At 42.1% G+C, this 12,520-nt stretch overlaps 1 protein-coding gene across 14 annotated transcripts in view; it reads right to left on the bottom strand.

The window, feature by feature from the left end:
- Positions 1–12,520, bottom strand: part of ZBTB20 (zinc finger and BTB domain containing 20) — a 750,151-nt gene that overhangs the window by 60,134 nt on the left and 677,497 nt on the right. For all 14 annotated transcript variants that reach the window (XM_075000257.1, XM_075000328.1, XM_075000320.1 and 11 more), the window contains one exon: positions 9,914–10,101. The gene's annotated coding sequence lies outside the window, so the exon portion shown is untranslated. The remainder of the gene's footprint in view (positions 1–9,913; positions 10,102–12,520) is intronic.

The following is a 12,520-nucleotide window of genomic DNA, read 5'->3' on the forward strand; positions in this document are numbered from 1 at the left end:
TTAGGCCAAAATAAGACAATATAATCACGGTGATTTCAATTACTTCGGTAACTTACTTTCCTACAGAACAATAGATGGTGAATTGGATCAGGGACCATTGGAGGACCCCTCCCCCGTCTAATAATAATGTAGTTATATTGGCCCTTTACTTCTAATTGTTAGTCAACAAAAAGGTGCACTCATATGCTCAGTGTTACATATAGGCAACTTAAGAGCAAGCGAGGGCTGAGGATTCAAACTCCCAATTTATGTTGCCTACAGACTGAACCTCTCGTGTCTGACACCCTCAGGACCTGACCGGTGCTAAATGAGAGAATTTGCCAGCTGACGGGAAGTCAATATTTCCTAGCACCTTACCGACACTCCCACTGCTTACTAGGCTCTTAGAAGACGTTTCAGGGTAAAATACCACTACAAAATCTAACCTACCAATAACTGTTAAATTTGGTTAGCCAAACTATTTGGGTAACAGAACATGATCTGAAGAAATAATTCCTCGAGCTCTTAAATTAATGTTTCCTAAAATGTGGGATGCACATTGTAACGGAATGCAAATGGTTAGCCAGGATGGGCATGGAAGATGTATATGATAAGATGAGCAGGCCTTTAACAGCACAAGGAAGGGCTGAAAGGGGAACGATTAATTTGTATTTTCTTGGTGGGAGACTTGTTTTTCAAAAATGTGGAAATTGCTAACATATGACTGTTGTGTGAGACAGCTGATTCTGGCACATACTTAAAAAGAATAACCCTTAAGCAAAAGTCTTCAGCTATGCGTAGGACACAGGAGCTGGCTCAGGCAATACATGTAGTTAAGCCATCAAATCACAGTGACCAGGATATTATGAATTTTGACACCCTTACTGAATGATCATCTCACAGGGTAGCCTCTGACATGAAACTCATAGAATTATTAAAAAAAAACCTGAAGTTGTTAGTTTGAAAGAGCTGACAAGAAAATATGAGAAAATAAAATCCATAAAAGCAATCAGGAGATGGCCTTAAAAATCCTTTACTATGATTAATATATATGTTCCAGGATAACAGCAAAAAGTAAAAGAGGAAGTGGAATAACACTAGGCTGGTTCAACAACAAGATTTTATTAAAGCTGAAAAAGTTTTCTTCCAAAAATGGAAATCATGCCTAAGTGATTCTGATAGAATAGAGCATAAACTGTACCAGGCAAGACGTAACAGATCAAAAAAGTGAAGAGGAAATTTAAAGAAAAATAGCTGAAGTTATAAAGAAAATACTGTAATAACAAATTCTTTAAACACATCAGAAAGAAGACACCCATAAGGCGATGACTGGTGCTTAAGAAATACCTCTGCTATCACTAACAGACAGATTAAATAGACAAGTAAGTTACTTAGGGAGTAATCAAAAAGGATACAGAAATTTCACCATCTATGTCATTTTTAGCATTGGTTTTCAGCACACAGCATGATAGAACAATGAAAACTAACATTATAAAATAAACAAAAGAAGGAAGAGGTAATAGAATATCTTATGAAACTGAACTGTAATGGATGGCATTCATTAAGGAACTATGAATGAAATTGCTGAGCTACTAATGCAAGTATGTAATTGAGGGATTACAGAGTGACACACACCTCTGAGGTGGTACTGATAGGTGACCCTGAGAATTAGAGAGACCAACAAATTTTACTCTGGAGACAGGAAAAACATTCAGGAATGTTAGTGGATATTTATAACAGTGCTCAGCAACCTTTATCACCTCATGGCATAATTCAGCACCAGTAATAATCTTACAGCACACCCAATTATATATAAACCAATCCCCTCCCCCTCCCTCAGAGCCAGGCACCCCCAGCCCCCTTACACTGTGCAATCCAACCTCCCGTCCCAGAACCAGGCACCCTCAACTCCTCTACTATAACCCAGTCCCCCACACTTCCCCCAGAGGCAGGAATCCTCAGGCTCCCATGCCCCCACACTCTAATTCAATGCTGGTGACTCACCAGCGCTGCCGCCGCTGCTGCCACCATGCACTTCTCCCACCAAGCAGTGGGGCATGTGCGCAGAGCAATGGACAGCACTCCTGGTACATCTCTCTGAGGCACACTAAGCGCCGCATCACGGCACACCGGTTGAGGAGCACTGACTTATAAACATGTCTAGAGGATGTGAAGAAGTGGGTCCGTCCCATGAAAGCTCATCACAGAATAAATAATTTTGTTAGTCTTTAAAGTGCTACATTTCTGCTGCTTTGTCACGTCACAAACAGAAACTTCACCTTACTACCAACCTCAAGTGTCCAAAAACCATGTGTGTAACACACACACACACACACACACATGGTGGCCCTTTCCTGTGCCTTCTGATTTTTGGACCTTGAGGATACACTGGGGATATGTTTAAGCTTTTCTCTGCAACCTTGAGGACTACACACATTTGTAAACTTTCTTTCCAAAAAGGAAAGCTTAGAATTTCATGTAATCACTCCAGTAGCTGGGGCTTTAAGAAAAGCACCAAATATCATGAGACTCGACAACATCACATCACCTTAATATTAAGGACATTCAAAAAAAGGAATTAGCAATTAAGGTCTCAAAGTCATCACATAAAGTTTTCAAATGCACCTAAATGACTTAAACACCAATGGAATTTAGGAGCCTATGTCACTTATGTGCTTGTGAAAATTTACCTATCTACATAACTGAAATAACATTCCACATCCCCTGCGGTTTAACAAAAATAACAGCAGCAATAATTGTTGATGTGACCATGCTGCCTGACCCCCTGCACCCAAGGAAGTCAACAGGTATTCCCCCCTGGAGTCCAACGGGAACAGGATTGGGGCCCTGCTGAGGTCCATCCTAACAATAGGTTCCACCATCCTCCCTGTACTGTCCTGGGTTTTAAGGTCGCAGTGCAGTGCATAGGAGGGCTGTGCAGTGAAGCCCAGGAGACAGCAGTCCCAGAAGATATATATGTTATCATGTTCCAACTGCAGAATCTCACAAGGGCGATATGAAAATATGAAACATATTAAACATATGAAAATTAAAATGAAAATTGGAAATGACAAAATTTCATTAACTTGAATCTTCACAGAACCACAGCACTAGCATGAGGCAAAGCAACCCCACAGAGTCACAAGAAGTCTGTACAGGCCCTTACTGATTGCTCAGGATAAAAATCCTAGTTCCCTTCCACACCACCTCAAGGCTGAGTGGAGTTTGGGAGTCTTACAATATATGTGTGTCTCCCCCCTCTCTTTCCCTTAAAGGCCCCATGGAGTTTAAAAGGCAAACAGCCATCAAAATGAGAGTTAAATTTCACTAGGAGAAAACTGCAAAAAGAATCTGGTTTGATGTTTCTGTCCTGGACTGCAATGATGTAAACCCTAGACTTGGGTCTGGAAAGGCACAAAACGTGGGAGCATATGAACACAGGATTGTAGTTCAGGTACATCTCCAGAAATTGAAAAGTACATTCCTTTCTATCTTCAAGAATCCTCTTGGCTCCCAGTTAAAAATAAATGACATCCACATCCCTACATCCTCACCATCTACAACTGCTCTTCCTCCTTTCTTCTTTACCTTTGCTTTACTTTCCTGCTTGGACGTACACTCACCATCACACTTTACCTTTAGGCTAGCCCTCTCTTCTGTGTCTTCTTAAATCAGAAACTCCATACTACCCATTTTTTTCAATAATCCCACAACCTCTCTCTCTTAGCCTCTTTGCTAAGGCTTTGGCTTTCCATTATCTGGAAAAAATTCCTTTACAGATTAGCCATGCTTGCCCTTCCAATGTCTAAGAATAATGCTTTTAACTATCAACAGGGACAGAGAGATTCAGCTGTACTGTTCCTGTGGAACTCTTATGAATTTCAACACATCTGCTTATTTTATATACATAATAATTATAATGTATTATATATATAATCTCAGAGTCTGAATAAAGCTTTATTTTTATCGTATCCTTGAGCATTTGTTGAATTATTCTGCCTGAATGCTCCTGTATTTTGGCACACCCAAAACATAGGCCTATACAGTCAATGTTGGTTGAACAGCTCCTGTATTATCCACACACTCTAAATCCTAACATATTTATATGGGGGCACATTCTGAAGTCCTTATTCACTCTACACTCAAAGCCAAGTGCAGTTTTGCATGAGTAGAAAGTGGAGTATGGCCTTAGGATTTGGCCCCTACCAATTGTTACCATTTGATCTAATTGGTGGTGAGTTAAGTGCGTAGAATCACTACACCATCCCACAGTAGCCTCATTGCTTTCCCTGTAATTATTCCTGAACATATAGGACCACATTTTCAACACAGCTTAATAGCCTGTGTCTGCAAAAACTCCTTAAATGCGCATGCATACCAGCATGTGCACAATGAGATATTTACAAAACTTGCAGTCTGGAAATTCAAAGTACTGGTTGTGATCTGCAAAGCCCTGCATGCATTAGGTCTCCACTACCTCAGAACAACCTCTTTTTCTGAATTACTACTCCATTTGCATTTGCCTGTGATGTTGAAGCTTGTCTTTCCCATGAGGGAAGGTGATGGGCGCTTGAAGCAATGCATTCTAGATTGAGAGTCCTTGTTTCAGGAATTTCCTGTCAGTAGCAATATGGTCTAAATCCAAGAACAGGAACATTTAAAATCCAATCCCTCACAGGCAGAGTCAATGTGACTTCCATGGGAGCTGATGGCACCACACACGAAGCATTCACCACCTCAGAGAAAAGGGCCCATACAGAGCTTTGCAGAATACACCTCTTTTTCCCCAAAGCTTTGCTAATGGCTTGCCACAGCACCCTTGGCATACAAATGCCTGCCTATACTTTCTTCATCTCTTTTTAAAGATGAGCGGCAGCTGGCTACCTTGGGGTATTTGCTGCCTATATTTGAGAAATTACCCCTGTACAGAGGACCCAGACACCACAGATCCTTGTAAATGTTTTATTTTTTTTCCACTTGTACATTTTTTTCTGTTGAGTTCACATTCAAGTATGGCTTTGAAAATATTATCCATGAAATTCAAACCTCTTTTCCAAATATATTTAAACCAAATGAGGACTCATGTAGCCTGCTGTGACAGATTCAGATACACATTACACTGTTACAGTGCTTCAACCACCTTCTCCATTAACTTGTTCTATATGTTTATTACCCTTAACTTCAAAGTTAGGTGCTACTTTGAAGTAGCCAGCAGAGAGTCTACACACATTTTCCCTTACTTCAAAGTTCACTTCGAAGTAGGGAGCCCAACTTCGAAGTCCTTACTCCATTCCTGGGAATGGCGTAGTGCCCTACTTTGAAGTTGAACTTCAAATTTGGGTGTGCGTAGACCCTCAGCTTCACAGTTGCTTACTTCAAAGTACAACTTCAAAGTAAGCAACTTTGAAATTATTTTTGTAGTGTAGACCCAGCCTTTGTATGACATAGTCCTGTCCAAGTTTCTTGTGTAATCACAGTAACAGAGAGAAAGCCGTGCTAGTCTATATACTATCAAAACAAAAAAGGAGTCCAGTAGCACTTTAAAGATTAACAAAATAATTTATAAGGTGATGCGCTTTCGTGGGACAGACCCACTTCTTCAGATCATAATAAATTGTTGTGTAATCATAGTTTTACAGATACTTTTAGACTATTTCCCAAATATGTGAGCTTGTCACCAGTGTGAAGAGTTTCCCTGTCCGAGGCTCTTTCTTAAGAGCCAGCCATGTAGTAGCTTCCTATGACTTCAATGGGGAGTTTGCCCTAAATGAAAAAACATAATTTTGGAAGTTTCTATTAGATCCCTTTGAAAATGACTCTTGTCCATGACACAAATACTAAGTTCCAGAGACAGACAACTTTCAGCCATTACCAACCCGAGATAGATTCACACATGTAAAATGCTGTGCACAGCATTACTACACCTTAAGTCAAACAATCCCCAGTCTTTGCCACTTGTGCTCGATAGGGTTTGAGCCTAGTGAGCCCAATCAACATTAAAGGGAATGTGGCCTAGTTACCTGTAGAAACTGGGAGTTCTGTGGAGCTGGAAGCAGTGGGGGAGAAAAACACCACCATTCTGGTCCATCTCTTCCCATTCTATATTTAAATAACGTCCACATTTTTCATCCCCATCATCAAACGGGAGGAGAGATGGATAAACAGGACATAGAATCCCAAGACCAGAAGAGACCTCAGGAGGTCATCAAGCTCAGCCCCCTGCCCAAAGAAGGATCAATCCTAACTAAATCATCCCCGCCAGGGCTTTGTCGTATCAAAAATCATCCGGCCCTGCAGAGTTATACATCCTTAACTCATACGCTGGCCCATGCATATATGCATTACACAAAGTTCTTCTATTACATGACCACACAGATACCCAGAGGTGCAATTTTTTACATATGTCTCAAATACAAATAAAAGTGCAGTTCCTTTTCATTCCTTTGCACTGCCCTTGACAGATAATATGTCACAGGCCCATGGTGGTGTCAGCAATGAATATATAGTGAACCTCTAGGGAAGCATAGGTACAAGAGGATGGAACCGAATTTTTCTGATTGTAAATTTCATGGGTTTTGTGGGACTGAAAACCTACACTGTGCACCACAGCACAGACACCAAATCAGAGAAAGGGTCAGACAGAAAACTCAGATCTTACCAGCACGGAGATCTCTGGAATTTCTGAACTAAAATGAGGATTGGCCCCACCAAGAGAGATGTTTATTTTTCTCAGAAATATTGCTCTATTCTAATAAGGCACACTTGGGATTCACAACCCTGTAGGCTGGGACTACTTTATCAGTGTACTTGGTACAAAAGAAGACCAGAAGAGACACAGAAGACCAGCTTCAAAAACTGCTGGATCGGTTCTCCAAAGCGTGCAAGGACTTTGGGCTTACCATCAGCCTAAAGAAGACAAATGTACTTGGTCAAGATGTTGCTGAATTCCCATCAATCAGCATTGACAACTATATGTTAGAGGTTGTCCACGAGTTCGTTTACCTCGGGTCCACCATCACTGACACCCTGTCGTTGGACACTGAGCTAAATAGGAGGATCGGAAAAGCAGCCACAACTCTATCCAGACTCAGCAAGAGAGTGTGGAATAACAACAAGCTGTACACTCACACCAAAATGCAAGTCTACAGAGCCTGCATCCTCAGCACCCTCCTTCATGGCAGCGAGACTTGGACCCTGTATGCCCGCCAGGAAAAGAGGCTGAACGTCTTCCACTTGTGCTGCCTCAGACGCATCCTTGGAATATCATGGAAGGACAGAGTTACCAACACAGCCGTCCTCGAGCAAGCTGGAATCCCAACCATGCACACCCTCCTTAGGCAGCGTCGGCTCCGCTGGCTTGGCCACGTCCACAGGATGAACGATGGAAGGATTCCAAAAGACATCCTGTATGGTGAGCTAGCCTCTGGCAAAAGACCTCCCGGACACCCCCCAATTGCGCTACAAAGATGTCTGCAAGAGAGACCTCAGAGAGGTAGACATCGAGCTGGACGACTGGGAGAACTAGCAGATGACAGCGGCAGATGGAGGCAGGGGTTACACAAGGGCCTTCAGAAGGGCAAGTTGAAGATCAGACAGCTAGCAAAGGAGAAGCGAGCACACAGAAAGCACAATAAGGACTTGCCAGACACCCACTACATCTGCAAGAGATGCAGCAAGGACTGTCACTCTCGTGTGGGTCTTTATAGTCACAACAGACGCTGTAAATGAAGTCTTAAATTGAAACTTTAAAGGGCGCGATCCATAGTCTGTGCAGACTGAAGGATGCCTACTACTGGTACAAAATACTGGGTGAAATATTGTGTCTTAATTCCATTGAGGTCTGAGCTTATGCTAGTAGAAAATCCCTCCCACCATCATTAGTTCATATTTTATCACACATACTTAACACAAACATGGTTTTATTGCACAGCTTTGAGAAAATGTACAGTCTAGAGCAGCCCTCAGCACCTCCCAGAGTGCACAAAGTCAATCCTCTTCTAATGCTCAGAATCTCCTGGCGCCCACCATGACTGTCCTCCCCCTAGCCCTTAGTGCCACATGGCACTCCAGAAGTGATTTAAAGAGCCTGGAACTCAGCTGCTACTACACCAGCAGCAGCTGGAACCTCAGGACCCTGGGCAACTGCCCCTTTTGTCCCCAGTCTCCCCATCAGTGGGCCTGAGCATGGGCAGCAGCAAAGAAAACTTCCCTCACGCTGCCCCCCGCCAGCATGCCTCACCCTTCCGCTTGAGCACTTCCAGGGTCAAGAGAAGGAATTAATTCCACATGGGCCATTCAGTGTTTTCTCGCCTCTGAAATAAGGTGGCTTTTGTGGCTTTCCATTTGTATTGTCAAAGATATCAGTGTGACATTTCAAATCCTGTTTACTAATGATTTGTTTTTCGTCGGAGGAGATTTCTTGTTTGAAAACAAGGATTTTTCTTGTTGTCATAGAAATTTTCAATCCTTTTCACTTGCCTTTTGCTTTCAGAAAATGTTACATAACAAAGCCAAATCGCATTCTCATCCAGAAGTCAGGTGTCTCAAATTTAAAGGGAATTTTCCTTTGCACCAAATTGTACAGGACTTCCTTTCTGCTTTCTCATGCCTCTTCCTCTCTTCTCAAGTCATTCATCTGGCTTCAGTAAAGCCGCCCCCTGCTGTTTATTGATTAATGAATAAAGTCAGAAGATGTCAGGAATTACTTGCCACTGAAGTGAGTTAGATAGCAATGATCCCAACAACTTGGTTGCGTCCAAGATTGGTACTCAGGCAGGTTGTTTACATTTAAAAAAAAAAAAAAAAAAAAAAGGAAAGGGCATCTTATTTTTTATAGCCACACTCATATTTTCTTTTTATTGACTTCTGCAAACTCTAGCTGTCTTCTGAATTCTTGGAAGATGGTTTCGTACAATCCTAGGGCTGGAAGGGACCTAGGGAGGTCATCTAGTCCAGACCCTGCCTAAAGCAGGATCAATCCCAACTAAGTAATCCCAGCCAGGACTTTGTCAAGCCACTACTTAAAAACCTTTAGGGATGGAAAATCCACCACCTCTGTAGACAACACATTCCAGTGCTTCACCACCGGCTTCCTCTTCTTACTCCCTCTCTCCACCTTGTAAGTTTTACAATACCTTAAAATCTTCCAGAGAGGTAAATTATATCCCTAAAACTGGCTAATGTGAAGAATGACATAACCCAATGAAAGGAAAGTTACATAATTTCAATATACGGAAGAGCTGATGTGTACTTCTGCCTTTTCAAAATCCAGTTCCAATTGCTCATTTTCTCGGTTTGGGGATTTTTTGGGTGTTTTTATTAGATGTACTGGATGAAATGGAAAAGAACATTTCAAAAGGGCAGGAAGCTTGTGCTGACTCATCTTTGAGTGAACACATTGAAAATATATAAACAGTAAAGGCATCAGGCTTATCAGGTTGCACTGGGCCTTGAGCCTTCCAACAAGCTAACCTTAAACCACCTCACAGGGTATCACCATAATTCTTTGCCTGAAGCTCTGTTGTATCCCAGGGTCTGCATTCCCTACTTGCACTCCTCCATTGTGGGCAGGGATTGTCCCAAGGAGACAAGAAAGGATAAGGAAAAACACAGCTACATGGAGATGTGGAACCCCAGTCTTACAGAGGAAGCTGTGACGGAGCCATGTACATACTACTTCACAGAAATTAAGACCAGCCCTGCATACCTGATTTGTCCCACTCTCACAGTTTTCCTAGGCTCACTGAATAAGCATGACCTTACTACAGAACATTTTCTGATGATAAAGGGATCAAAACAATGGAGGAGGGAAAGCCTGAAGAGGTCTTGCCAATGACACTATGGAAACAACATCCACACTATGGAAAGCTGATCCACAGCAAGAAAAAGTGTTTCACCAGCTCCCAGCAACCCATCAGTGCACTGGCATACTCACAATCAGATGACCCTGTGTGCGCGGGCAGGTTGGTTGGTGACTGTGATGAGTGGATGAGGGCTGGGCTCAGAGGTGGAACAGCTTCAAGGTTCAGGCAGGAAAAGCCTGGCTTGGCGCTGCATGCACCCGTCTGAGTAATCTCATTCTCCTCAGATGCCTTCTGGTTTTCAGCTGTCTTGGGTTTCTTCCTGAAAATAAACAAAGAGACTTTTGAAGGGACTAACTGCATATTTGGGAAAAGGCATTTTTAGAATCTGCTAGAGATAACTTGGTTTTTTCACATTCTTCTTAAATGGACGTATCAGGGGGATTCTCCTCCATGCCCCTTATTGGAAACAAGCTTCTCCTTGTTTTCACTCTGATTCAATGGCCCTGAGACCACACTAAGGTCAAGTCAGAAGGGACATTCTGCTCCTACTGACTACATATAAGTTAAAACTTGTCCAAGTGCTTTAGACAGATCTCCATATGATAAATATCGATCAACACATTATTTCTCTGATTTGAAAATTATACAGAAATAACTAATCGATCTGGAAAACAAATGAACACTGATATTTCCAGTTCAAGACATGTGAAAGTTGAGCTGTTATATTGTGAAGATTATGGGTGCAAGGGGGATAGATGGTGAAAGGAGGTGATTTACAGAGGCAGAGGTCATCTGTACAGATGATACAATAAGATTTAGAGCTGTACTTGATCAGCAATAGCCACACTGCACGCTAGCTTCCTCTAATGCCCTTGAAAGCCCTTATGTCCTAAGACTAATATTTGTACTTCTTTAGTGCATTCCATCCAGAACCTCAAAGGACTTTGGAAACATTGAGAATGAAGCCTCAAAAATCCCATGGAGGGGGTAAGCCTTATTATTCTCATTTTACAGGTGGAAAAACTGAAGCATGAAGAGAAAAGTAACTTTCCTAAGGGCATACAGAAAATAAAAAAGTCCAGATCCCTGCCATATAAATCCTAGAAAATGATCAATCCCTCTTTATAGAAGTTACAGCTGGAGATCTAATTGCACTGCTTAGTTTGCAAAATCATTGTTTAGGAGAAGCTGTAACTTAACTTTTGGTCAGCAGACAGGTTGCCCTACTGCATGTCTGGATGCATGCAGGTGTAGTGCTCCTGGAGGACAGCAAAAAGATGTGAGGTTGGGGGGTAAACATAATACTCCATATACTACCTGACTGATGGCAGGATGTGCCACTCATGTTTGAGGTGCAATCTAATGAAACCTAATTTCAAGTGTTTTTACTTGGCCTAGAATGGTGCAAACTTCAAACACAAATAACTGTTGAGGAAAGGAACTTTCTTACAGTGCTTTCTCTACAATATTTATGTATTATTTTTCATTTAGGGAGCCCTTAACTTGTGTTACAGAAGCGCTGCGAGGTCACCTATTGTTTTATTCAGTTTCCCCATATCACAACAACCCATTCTACAATCAGACCATCGGCCTATAATTCCTGAAACGGCTGGAAGGGTTCCTATGTCAGGAGCACCCTCTGAAGTGTCTACTGCCATGGTAAATGTGAATAAACAACACAACCAGATTCCTCCTATGTTCTCTGCTATCAAAATCTCCACCCAATGTGTCCTGCAAAGATTCAAGCTCATTAAGATAGCAAACTCATATAATTGAGAAATAGTCCCACCACCTGCCTATCTTTTTGTGTTTTTAAAACAGATTTTATAAAACCTTTTCTATGGTCCAAGCAGCAGAGAGGGAAAAAAGAGAAAAAAGAAAGACACACACAAGAAGAAAGGAGCATCTATCCCGCAACAGAGAGCAAAGTCACTTTGCCATTAATCAAGAACATTGTCTCCAGTTATATAAAAGAATTATATAAGCCTGGCATGTCTGAGAGGACAGCATGTGGAAACTCTCGTCAAACCTTGGTGGCTGCCAGTTCTAGCTGGTCTCCCTCAGAGGGCAGCAGAGCACTACCTGACTCCAGGCTACGCTTCAGCGAGACAAAACCGCCCTAGAATCTTCCTCCTCGTTACCATGCCAGAGGTTAGTCTGCCAAGCTCTCTTTAAAAAAAAAAAAAAAATCTTTGCAAGAAGAGTTAAAATTATACACTCCGGCAAAGTGTCTCCTCAGCTGGAAAATGAAGGCTCGAGTGAAAAAAGTTAAGTAGGCCTGTCCTCTCCCACAGCCCTCACCCCCAATAAATCCCAATGGAGCACCCAGCCCCAAAGCAAAACAACAGAAAACAGGGAAAGAAACTTCAAAAACGAAATAAAGGAAAGGCAAATGTGTCAGAAACCCAACATATAACTGGGTGTGTGCACATGCACACACCCACACACACAGAGGCATGGAGAATGTCGGCCAAGTACCATGTGTTTTCCTCATACCCAGGATCAGTTGTAAAAACTACACGGTTGCAGGCACCTGTTTTGTGCTCGTCAGTTCTCTTTGGATCTCCCAAATTGGACGAAAAGCACAAAAACATTTTGGTCATTCCACTGCTCAAGTTTCTCTTTCCAGAGCTGCTTCACAGTTTCAGACAAATGGTGGCTGACTTACACTTGCTGTGAACCCCAGTGGTGTTGAAATCTTTAGTGTATTTTTATGCTGGGGAGCTGCCCTTCCCAAA

The sequence above is a fragment of the Carettochelys insculpta genome, chromosome 1 (assembly GCF_033958435.1).
Source record: "Carettochelys insculpta isolate YL-2023 chromosome 1, ASM3395843v1, whole genome shotgun sequence".
NCBI lineage: Eukaryota > Metazoa > Chordata > Testudines > Carettochelyidae > Carettochelys > Carettochelys insculpta.